The sequence below is a fragment of the Nomascus leucogenys genome, chromosome 9 (assembly GCF_006542625.1).
Source record: "Nomascus leucogenys isolate Asia chromosome 9, Asia_NLE_v1, whole genome shotgun sequence".
Lineage (NCBI taxonomy): Eukaryota > Metazoa > Chordata > Mammalia > Primates > Hylobatidae > Nomascus > Nomascus leucogenys.
This window is the reverse complement of record NC_044389.1, coordinates 56,885,006-56,895,950: the sequence shown is the minus strand read 5'-3', so window position 1 is coordinate 56,895,950 and position 10,945 is coordinate 56,885,006. Positions and strand designations below refer to the sequence as shown.

The following is a 10,945-nucleotide window of genomic DNA, read 5'->3' as shown; positions in this document are numbered from 1 at the left end:
GGAATAGCCACTCTATATTGCTTTACTTTCTTAATAAACTTGTTTTCATTTAAAAAAATTTAAATTCTTGTAGTTATCTTAACAAGGGATCTCATTTATTTGCTTTTGCTAAATAATTTTTCATATAATTGTTGACAATTTAATGAAGCTGTCAATAAAATGGTGGCTAAAATATTGTGTTTTTCAAAACTCAAGTAGTTTGTGTCCTAACAGAACCATAAAAAGTGAGTGGCTGAATACTTCACCTGTGGAAACTTCTGATTGAAATTTGGACCCAATGTTCTAACCTTCAGATATAAGTAACTAGCACTGTCTGATGTTGTTTCAATCCCTTATAGCAATATACCAAACACAATGCTTTTAAGATTTCACTGCATTAGTTTGCATCCTTCCTAGTGGAATTTTAATGGGCCCTCATAGAGAATTTGCCCTCTGGGGAACTCTGTATTCAATGCTGCCCCAGGATGACAGCAGCACACCAGGTTTTCAGGACAGAAACACAATTGTCATGTCAAAGGAAGAAAGACCTCAATAATCTAAAAGAAACCACACTCCAAACCTGAAAAGGAAGGACAATGGTGCATGCATGAGGTATCCACTTGTCTCTGATTCAGGACTCATCCAGGAATTCTGAACCCTGGGTAACTGCCTCTAGCACAGACAAGAAGGTGAGGCTGGCAGTCCCAGTACTTGAGATCAAGTTCTGGATTGTCCCAAGTAGCTGGATAAATAAGGGAACAACCTTTAAGTAGCAAGAAACAACCTCTGTGAGCTTTTCTTGCAGCTAAATAGGTTAAAAACAATAATCTCTTAATAATTCCAAGGTTATTAGTTAATTATAACTGAGATGAGAAAGAAGAATATTTGTAAACTATACGTAAGTAAATAAATGTGGTCAGGCGTGGTGGCTCACACCTGTAATCTCAGCACTTTGGGAGGCTGAGGCGGGCGGATCACAAGGTCAGGAGATCAAGACCATCCTGGCTAACATGGTGAAACCCCATCTCTACTAAAAATACAAAAAAGATTAGCTGGCATGGTGGTGGGCGCCTGTAGTCCCAGCTACTAGGGAGGCTGAGGCAGGAGAATGGTGTGAACCCAGGAGACAGAGCTTGCAGTGAGCCGAGATCGCGCCACTGCACTCCAGCCTGGGCGACAGAGTGAGAATCCGTCTCAAAAAAAAAAAAAAGCAACCTATTCGAGAAGCTCCATAAATGGTAGTCTTCACTCCCTAACCCCAAGTTAGAGGACACTGGAAAATGTTTACAAGTGGCACTCAAGGCTTCAATAAAACCACTCCATAAACCTAAGACAAAGTCCTCATCCTCTAACATTGGAGCTTGCTGTACTGGCTACTTAACTCTTGCTAATAAGGAACAGGGAACATAAAAAGAATAAAAGATATGCTTTTATTCACATGGTGGTTAAAGACAGGTTTCAAAGGATCAGACTGACATTGGAGTAAATTCCAGCTCTGTCACTGTGATCTTGGGCAAGTTTCTTTACTTCACTCAACCTCATTTCTCCTTCTATAGATGAAGATAATAACAGAATGAGCCTTCTGAAGCGTTGCAGGGATTAAATGTTATGGAGGCTTCGGAAACATGGTTCTTGTCATTGGTCCTCAGGCCAACTCCATGGACATTGTCTGGGTCTCCATCTTAGATCAAGTAGATGTGAAGATTGTGCTTTTCACACCAAATTGCCGAGAAGTTGCAAGTACCATGCAGTTGCCTGTAGAAAGTGTTATGGCAGGAAGTGGGACACAAGCCTATTTGAGGTGGTGGTCACAGGGTGAAGGAAGTAGGGGAAGAATGCTACATGATACATCACAGTTTTGAGAGGCCATCAGCAGGAAACAGCAATGACCACAGTGACTGCAGTTTCCTGACCAATGTTGTTACAGGAAAAAAGTCCGGATCCAGACCAAAAGAGGGTTTTTGGATCTCGCACAAGAAGGAGTCCAGACCAAGTCCACAATGCAAAGCAAAAGCAAGTTTATTAAGAAACAAAACATAGTCACATCCATGTAATCTTATTGCTTAAATGCCAAATCTCCATCAGCAATTTTAGAGATGGAACCTTCAGTGTTTTTGTTCCCAATGCTTCACAGGCAAACAGATGTAAATAGGAGACACACAGGGGAACAGAAAGTTAAAATCTCTAAGACTAATTACATGAAATCTCCTGAAAATGACAGTGAAGCCAAGATAGCGACCAAAAAATTGATGCATGCAGCAAAGAGGACAAGGCAGATAAATACAAACAGCATAGTAGTTAACATCCCCTGGTGCCAAACCTATTCTTAGCCAAAAGGAACTTTACTGAAAGGGCCCCCTAACCCCATAAATCTTAGGAAGGACTCTAACCTTCCAAAGTTGGGCCTGGAACCCAGGTTCAGTCAAGTGTCCTTGCCTTTTACAAGAGGGGCCTTTAACTCTCTCTGTTAGGGGCAACTCTAACTCCCCTAAGTTGGGCCTCTAACCCAATCCCATCCTTTACCTGGGTACCCAACCACTTACCCAATCAGCTAGTTGGTACTGCAGTCTATTTCCTTTGGGTTCAGGATCTCCTCAGTATTTTCCCTTCATGGTCGCCAGAAAGATGTTACCAGAAAGGGGTCCCAATTTAGACTCTAAATGAGGGTTCTTGGATCTCAACAGAAATAATTCAGGGTGGGTCAACAATGCAAAGCGAAAGTAAGTTTGTTAAGAAAGCAAAGTGGTGAAAGAACAGCTACTCCACAGACAGAGTAGGACATTCCTTAAAGTAAGAGGAGGAACATGTTCACCCTAGGTACAATGCTTGTTTATGTATAAGACAAAAAAAGATCAAGGGGAGATGTGCTCTGCTACAAGAGTTTGTGACGAAGGTTTAATTTTCTTAATGACTATATTTTGCAAGAATTGATATTAGTATCTTTAAAGCAAAATTAGGAATGCTTCTGTCTAGATATTGGGATATCAGGAAACTCCTAAGTCTGGGTCTGTTTAGTACATGTTATCAATCTGTTCCCTTAACTGTAAACTTCTAGAGGCTAGGAATGCCTAACTTTCTGGGAATGCAGCCCAGCAAGTCCCCGCCTTATGTTTTCTTAGCCCTCACTTAAGATGGAGTTACTCTAGTTTGAATACCTCTGACATATTTCCCCACTTCCTTTATAAGAGGACCCTTAATCCTAAGGGTGGCAGATAGACAAAGACCAGTCTTTTGTAACTTTCTTAGGCTGAACAGGGATGATGATATTCGTGCCTAACTATTAGAGTCTCTTTTATTCAAGGTAGAGAGGAACTCAGTCAGAAAGCCTCGGTATGGTGAGGGTTGTTCATAAATTAGTCTCAGCAAAAGGTGAAATCTGGAAAATTAATGTATCCAACTTAAGAAAGCATTGAGTAAGCTTGTCTTGCATTCCCACACAAAGAATACAATTGCATATATTCCACAACAGCAAAGCAAAATAAGTAAAATCATCCTAAGTAAACTAAAAAGGAAGGCTTCTCAAGAACCGGGTAGTGGTTGGAACCAAGTTGATATAGGGTCAACTGGCAGTGCATCAATGGCAGATATATGAGTGACTAGAGCTTTCATAGCCCGGGTAATATTATGTGAATAGTCTGGAGCATACACACAACATTTGTTTTTTGTTTGCTTGTTTGTTTGAGACGGAGTTTCACTCTTGTTGCCCAGTCTGGAATGCAATGGCGTGATCTTGGCTTACCACAAACTCTGCCTCCTGGGTTCAAGCGACTCTCCTGCCTCAGCCTCCCGAGTAGCTGGGATTAGAGGCATGCGCCATCACGCCTGGCTAATTTTGTGTTTTTAGTAGAGATGGGGTTTCTCCATGTTGGTCAGGCTGGCCTCAAACTCCCAACCTCAGGTGATCCGCCTACCATGGCCTCCCAAAGTGCTGGGATTACAGGCGTGAGCCACCGTGCCCAGCCCAACATTCAGTTTTGATCAAAGCACAAGTTCCCCCTTGGACTGCTGTTAAAATGTTCAAAGTCACATGGTTTTGTATGGCCACCTGCCTAATCTGAGAAGTTTCCTCAGTTAGGAGGGTAAGGGCATGGCGTGTACTATTGAAAGCTGCAGCCATGTGCTTGGCTAAGGCTTTAACGCATAACTTGATATTGATTATGGCTGCCTGTGGGGAAAATATAGCATCAGATAGAACCACCAAGAAGCCTGTTTTTGTTGCCCTATGGCGAGCCTTTACAGTATCCCAGTTGAATGGGAGAGAGTCCAATTTGCTGAGGATAAGTCCCAGGAGATAAGGACAACTTTTAAGTCCAACTATAAAGTAAATACAACCAGCCATGAGTTCCACAAGCCCATAACCATCCCCAAGGGGAAGGGTGGGCATCCATTTTTTGCAAATTGTGTTGTCATCCTACCCACATTTGGTCTGTTAAAAGAAGGGTCTGGTTACATAGTTGAGGTGGTAACCATCCCATATCACGGGTTTCAGTCTGGTGGTGACTATTAACGCACCTTTCAAAACATAGAAGTGTTTTGCCTGATACCTGTGCTTGAACAACTGTCATCCACCCAAGTCTATCACATACAGTATAACCTAAAGTCGAGGTGCTGTTTAGCTGTTTCCTAATTAGATGAAAAATGTGCCTTCTTGTCTCTCCATAAGTGAGGAAGGGGCTAAGGCCTGTGTGGCTATGGTACATGAGAAAAGAGGGACTATATTTATAATGCTCAGTTTCCCAATCATAATAAAATCCCCATAAACTTAGGTTTGCTGGCTGAATATGCCAGGGCAACCTGGAATTGAAGGAAAATGGCAATTCTCTACATAATCCAACAAACCGTTGGATTATATAGAGAGGCTACAGTCTGCCCACTTAGCAAATAAGTTACTCTTTGCGTGATTCTAGCTTATACCCCAAAATAGAATGCCAATCCACATCTTTATGCTACCCATCCCTTTTGTTTCTTTTGAACAGGAGCTGGAGGTCATGGGTTGGCCCACAGGAATAAGTGGGATCAGTCTTTTGTGTTCTGTTGGCCTGTGGGACCTTATAAGAGACAGGTTTCATTCGAGATAAGTGAACCCAGCTGTTTATTCCTAGAAGTTTAACTGCAGTTGGGGTACTAAGAAGAACTTGATAGGATCTGCTGGGGATCCTTCCTTTCAAGTTTTTAATAGGACCCAGTCTCCTGGCTGGGTTGTAACAATATTCTCTTCCTTAGTAGGGGAAGGGAGTCTTTGATTTCCATATTCAAGGAGCACCTTTTGCATTTGTCCTAAGTTGATTACATAATTTTGTACTTGAAAGTATCTATGTCTATCTGGAAGTCTGTAGTTAAGAAAGGCCTTCCATACATCATTTCAAAAGTGTTGCACTATAGATTTCTCTTGGGAACAGCTTGAACCCATAAAAAGACTACAGGCAATATAGATAGTCAGGTTTCTGATGTTTCCTGGCATAGTACTTTTTAAGTCTGGTTAGCTCTTTCTACTTTTTCTGAAGATGGTGGCATCCATACTAAATGAAGGAGGTACTTAATTCCTAGGGCTGAAGATATGTTCTGGGTAATTGTCACTGTGAAAGATGGGCCATTATTGTTTTGCAAGCTCTTAGACAGACTAAATCTAGGAATTATTGCCTTTCATAGGAGGTCAGAAACCTTGTCTTTTCAGACCAGGTAGGAAAAGCCTCAGTCCAATCAGTAAAGGATTGATGAATACTAATAAATATTTAAATCTTTTACATGGGGACATCTGAGCATAATCTACTAGTCAATCTTCACTGGCATACATTCCGCTATGCTGAACAGGCCTTACTAAAGGAGAAGGAAAAGGTTGGTTATTTGGGTTATTCCAGGCACAGAGTTCACAGGACTGAGTTACCTGCTTTACTGTTCCAAGTAAGTAAGCCTTTTTCCTAAAAAAAGATGAGACATTGGCTGGGAGCGGTGGTTCATGCCTGTAATCCTAGCACTTTGGGAGGCTGAGGCGCATGGATCACCTGAGGTCAGGAGTTCAAGACCAGCCTGACCAACACAAAGAAACCCTGTCTCTACTAAAAATACAAAATTAGCCAGACGTGGTGGTGCATGCCTGTAATCCCAGCTACTCAGGAGGCTGAGGGAGGAGAATCACTTGAACCCAGGAGGTGGAGGTTGTGGTGAGCCGAGATTGTGCCATTGCACTACAACCTGGGCAACAAGAGTGAAACGCTGTCTCAAAAAAAAAAAAAAAAAGAGAGAGAGAGACATTAATTGAAACAAGGAATCTCTTCCCAAATAAGTAGAGTCATGCAAATGCTTTACTGTTTTCCACTGATTAGCACCTGGTATCAATAATTTGTTGTTATTGATAAGTCAGCCAGAAGGATCTTGAATTAAACCCTGATCTTTAGCCCATTCTTACTCCTCTTTAGTATAACTTGGTTCTGTCATTACCAGGGCAGAGGGCACTAACATGCCTACAAGTCCAACTGGCTGCTTTACTGCAGCTGCCTTAGCTCCTGCATCTGCAAAGGAGTTTCCCTTAGCCACACTACAGTCTCTTTTTTGATGTCCTCTGCAATGGATTATAGCTACTTCCTTGGTCAGCAAAACAGCATCTAATAGATTTAAAATGTTTAAGTAATATTTCACAGGGGAACCCTTAGCAGTTAGGAGTCCCCATTCCTTCCATGAGCATGAAGCACCAGAATGGCATACATAGAATCAGTACAAATGTTAATTATTAAGTCTTTTCCCAATTGCAGGGCTATTAATATGAGCTATTAATAATCGCAGGGCTATTAGCAAGAGCTATTCATTCTGCCTTTTGAGCTGAGGTAGAAGTTGGTGAGGCCTGAGACTTAACGACCTTGTGTTGACTGACAATGGCATACCCAGCTTTTCTGTGTCCCTGGTGCATAAAGCTACTTCCATCTATAAAACATTCTACTTCAGGATTATTTAGAGGCTCATCGTTTAAATCTGGCCAGCTGGAATAAACTTGCTCCATTACTTGTATACAAGAATGATATAGGGTGCTGGTGGGTTCAGGCAGATAGGTAGCTGGATTTAAAGTCTGGCATATCTTAAGGGTTACATGAGGAATGTTTAGCAACAAAGCCTGATATTTCAACAAGTATCTCCTGTCATCTACTGGTGTTCTTTAGCTTCTAGGACTCCTTGTACTTGATGTGGGGTTAAAAGTTCCAGATGTTGTCCTAAAGCCATTTTATTGACTTCATCTCCTAAAAGAGCAGTTGCTGCAACTGCCCTGAGGCATTCAGGTCATCCTGAAGTGACATGGTCTAATTGTTTAAAAAAATATATAACACTGGTTCGGGGATATCTCCTAGTTTCTGGATAAGGACACCCAGGGTGGTTCTTTGTTTCTTAGCCACATAAGAGAAAAATGGCTTATCAAAATTAGGGATCCCCAGGACTGGAGCTGATCCCAATTTTTCCTTGAAAGCATTAAAAGCTTGTTTACAACTGCTATTCCATTCTAAAGAATCTACATTTGCTCCTTTCAGGGCATCATACAAAGGCTTGACCATATGCCCCAATCCTGACACCACTAGAAAAGCTCGCAGCTGCTTTCTAGTTTGGGGTTGTGGAATGCCCAAGATAGCTTCCTTTTCTTCTGGTACTATTGCCTGGGTGCCAGGGGTTAGGACATATCCTAAGTATTTAGCCTCTTGGGTTGAAACCTGGGCCCTCTGCTGTGAGACCCTATACCCATTAGCTCCCAGAAAATTTAGCAAATTAAAGGTATTTTCGTCCAAGTTTCTTTTGGTTGGGCTAGCAACCAACACATCATCCACATATTGAACAATAATGCCCTTATTTAAGTGTAACATCCTTAATTCTCTAGCCAATGTATTTCCAAACAGGTAAGGGCTGCCCCTAAATACCTGGGGAAGAACTGTCCAAGTTCATTGATAAACCAAATGACTGTCAGGATCAATCCATTCAAAAGCCAAGATGAATTGTGAATCAGGGAGTACTGCAATGCAAAAAAAAAAAAAAAAAAAAAGACATCTTCAAGATCTAACTCTGTAAACCAGTTGGCATCCCCAGGGATGGGACCCAGGCTAATAGCATGTAGGGATTGGGCACTATAGGATGTATGGGAATGACAGCCTCATTGAAAGCTCGAAGTTCTTGACCAAATCTATGGTGTCCGTCTGGTTTTTTAACTGGTACGATTGGTGTATTACAATGAGACTCACAGAGGTTTAACAACCCAAATTGCAAAAACTTAGCTATTAATAGTTGGATCCCTCTTTGTGCCTCTAGCTTTAAGTGGTATTGTCTCTTCCAGGGGTACGGGACATCAGGTTTAAGTTGGATACAAATGGGGGGAACATTTAACACTTTGCCTGAAACCTCAGTGTCCCATACTATAGGATTTACTTGGGAAGTAGATGTTTCCCATTGTCTTTCCTCCCTTATCACAGGAAAGCAGAAGGAACAAACCGTCATCTGCCTTGTGATTTCCAAGAGATACCACTATTTGCAGCTGAGCCACCAAATCCCTTTCCAACAAGGGGGTGGGGCATTCAGGCATGAAAAGAAAGGCGTGTGAGGAAACTAATGTCTCTGAAGAGCAGCTTAAAAGATAGGTAAAATGGCATGTATGAGCTTGTTCATCTATCCCTGTGACCATACAGTTTTGGGGTGATGGAAGCCCATTATAATGGGTCAAAACAGAGTAAGCAATTCCAAGTCCAAAAGGAAGTTAATATTCTTTTGCTTTTTTTTTTTTTTTTTTTTGAGACTGAGTCTCACTCTGTCCCCCAGGCTGGAGTGCAGTGGTGCAATCTCGGCTCACTGCAACCTCTGACTCCCAGGTTCAAGTGATTCTCATGCCTCAGCCTCCTGAATAGCTGGAATTACAGGCACCTGCCACCATACCTGGCTAGTTTTTGTATTTTTAGTAGAGAGAGTTTCACCATGTTGGCCAGGCTGGTCTCGAACTCCTGACCTCAGATGAGTCACCCACCTCAGCCTCCCAACGTGCTGGAATTACAGGCATGAGCCACTGCACCCAATCCAAAAGTTAATATTCTTACCTGCCACTTCAAGTGTTACCTGTGGCTCCTCTGGAGATATGTTCCATTGTCCAACAGGAGATGAGGCAGAAGGTCTCTCGGGCTTGCTTGGCTATTCCAGCTGTCATTGGTTCAGGTGCCGATGGTTCCCTTTCAAGCGCTGGGCATTTCCTCTTCCAATGTCCAGTTTTTTTTACAATGCACACACTGATTTATGCCAAAGGCATCGTGACTTGGATGCCCAGTTTTATGTTTTCCTCCTTTTCACTTCCCTTGTTCAGGATAAGAACCAGGAGGGCAATCCCACGTGGGAGGTGAGCTTAAGGCTGCAGCCAAGAGCTGCACCTTTTGGGAGGTCCGTTTTACTCTTTCTGCTTCCTATGTTCTACCCCTGTTATTAAAAACTAAAAATACCATATTCAAAATCCTGCAGAGAGACTTCTTCAGCACCACAACCAAGGAGGGATATGATAGGCCACCAGTGGATATAACTCCTTTAAAAGAAAGGAAATTAACTTTTGATACCCATGCATTGGTTCAGGACTTGGAAACTCATGGATTTGACAAAACACAAGCAGAAACAATAGTATCAGCATTAACTACTTTATCAAATGTCAGCCCGGATACTACCTACAAAGAGATGGTCACTCAAGCTCAACAGAAAATAACAGTACAACAGCTAATGGCTCATTTGGACTCTATCAGGAGAAACATGGTCATCCTGGAGAAAAGTGAATTTGCAAATCTCAGAGCAGAGAATGAGAAAATGAAAATTGAATTAGACCAAGTTAAGCAACAACTAATACATGAAACCAGTTGAATCAGAGCAGATAATAAACTGGATATCAGCCTAGAAAGGAGCAGAGTAACAGATATGTTTACAGATCAAGAAAAGCAACTTATGGAAGCAACTACAGAATTTACAAAAAAAGGATACCCAAACCAAAAGTGTTATTTCAGAGACCAGTAATAAAATTGATGCAGAAATTGCTTCCTTAAAAACACTGATGGAGTCTAACAAACTTGAGATAATTCATTATCTTGCAGCCTTGGTGTTTATTTGCCTGGCAATAGCATTGGGATTTTATAAATTCTGGAAGTAGTATTAATGCTCTTACTGCTATGTCTATTGGCTTCTTAGAACACCAAACCAGGAGAGATTGACTTTGAACATTATTGTAGCAAATATTTACTACACGAGATTATTCAAAGTATATACGGACTAAAAGAGGAAGTGTTTTAGAATGGGAAGAGATATTTTGTCTTTATTGTGTGTGAGTGTGTGTGTGTGTGTGTGTCTTTTTTATATTGAAAAGCTGTCATTCAAACCTGGTTTATTTGAGATAGAAGGGCATTTTCTCCTTTTGATAGTTCATAGAAATTAACCCAGAGTTTTCTTGTGTTTGCTTGATCAGTTCTGTAAATCATACAGGATTTTGTTGGTATTGACTGAATATTTGAAAACTGTTTCCTAGCCTACATACTTATTACTGAATTAACATCCCTGATAACCATCGCATAATTACATTTTTCTATAAAATAAAAGATTATTACAACAACAACAACAACAAAAGCTGATCCATAGGGGTCTGGGGACCCATAGCTGCTTTTTGTAGTTTCATACGGATATCAGGGTCAGACTGGGTTATAAAATGTACTCCCAAAAGGGTTTGTCCTTTGTTTTGAGTCAGAATTAGTGTTAGTACACTCCCTAATTGCCTCAACTAAATACCCGTGAAGCAAAGCTGGATTCTTATCTTTTCCCTGAGAAACTTCCTTAATCTTTTCATAGTTAATAGGCTTTTTCATACACTTCTTCATCCCTTCCAACAAACAAGGAACCATATGAGCGCTCCTCCACAAGTCCTCACTGCCCCTTTGATGATAGTTCCATTCCAGATCCTGATCTGGAACTGCTGCATCTCCTGCCT

At 41.4% G+C, this 10,945-nt stretch overlaps 1 pseudogene; it reads left to right on the top strand.

Annotated features, from left to right (window-relative positions):
• The first annotated feature begins 9,541 nt into the window (after nt 1-9,541).
• On the top strand, nt 9,542-10,117 carry LOC100592219 (annotated as a pseudogene).
• The last annotated feature ends 828 nt before the right edge of the window (nt 10,118-10,945 follow it).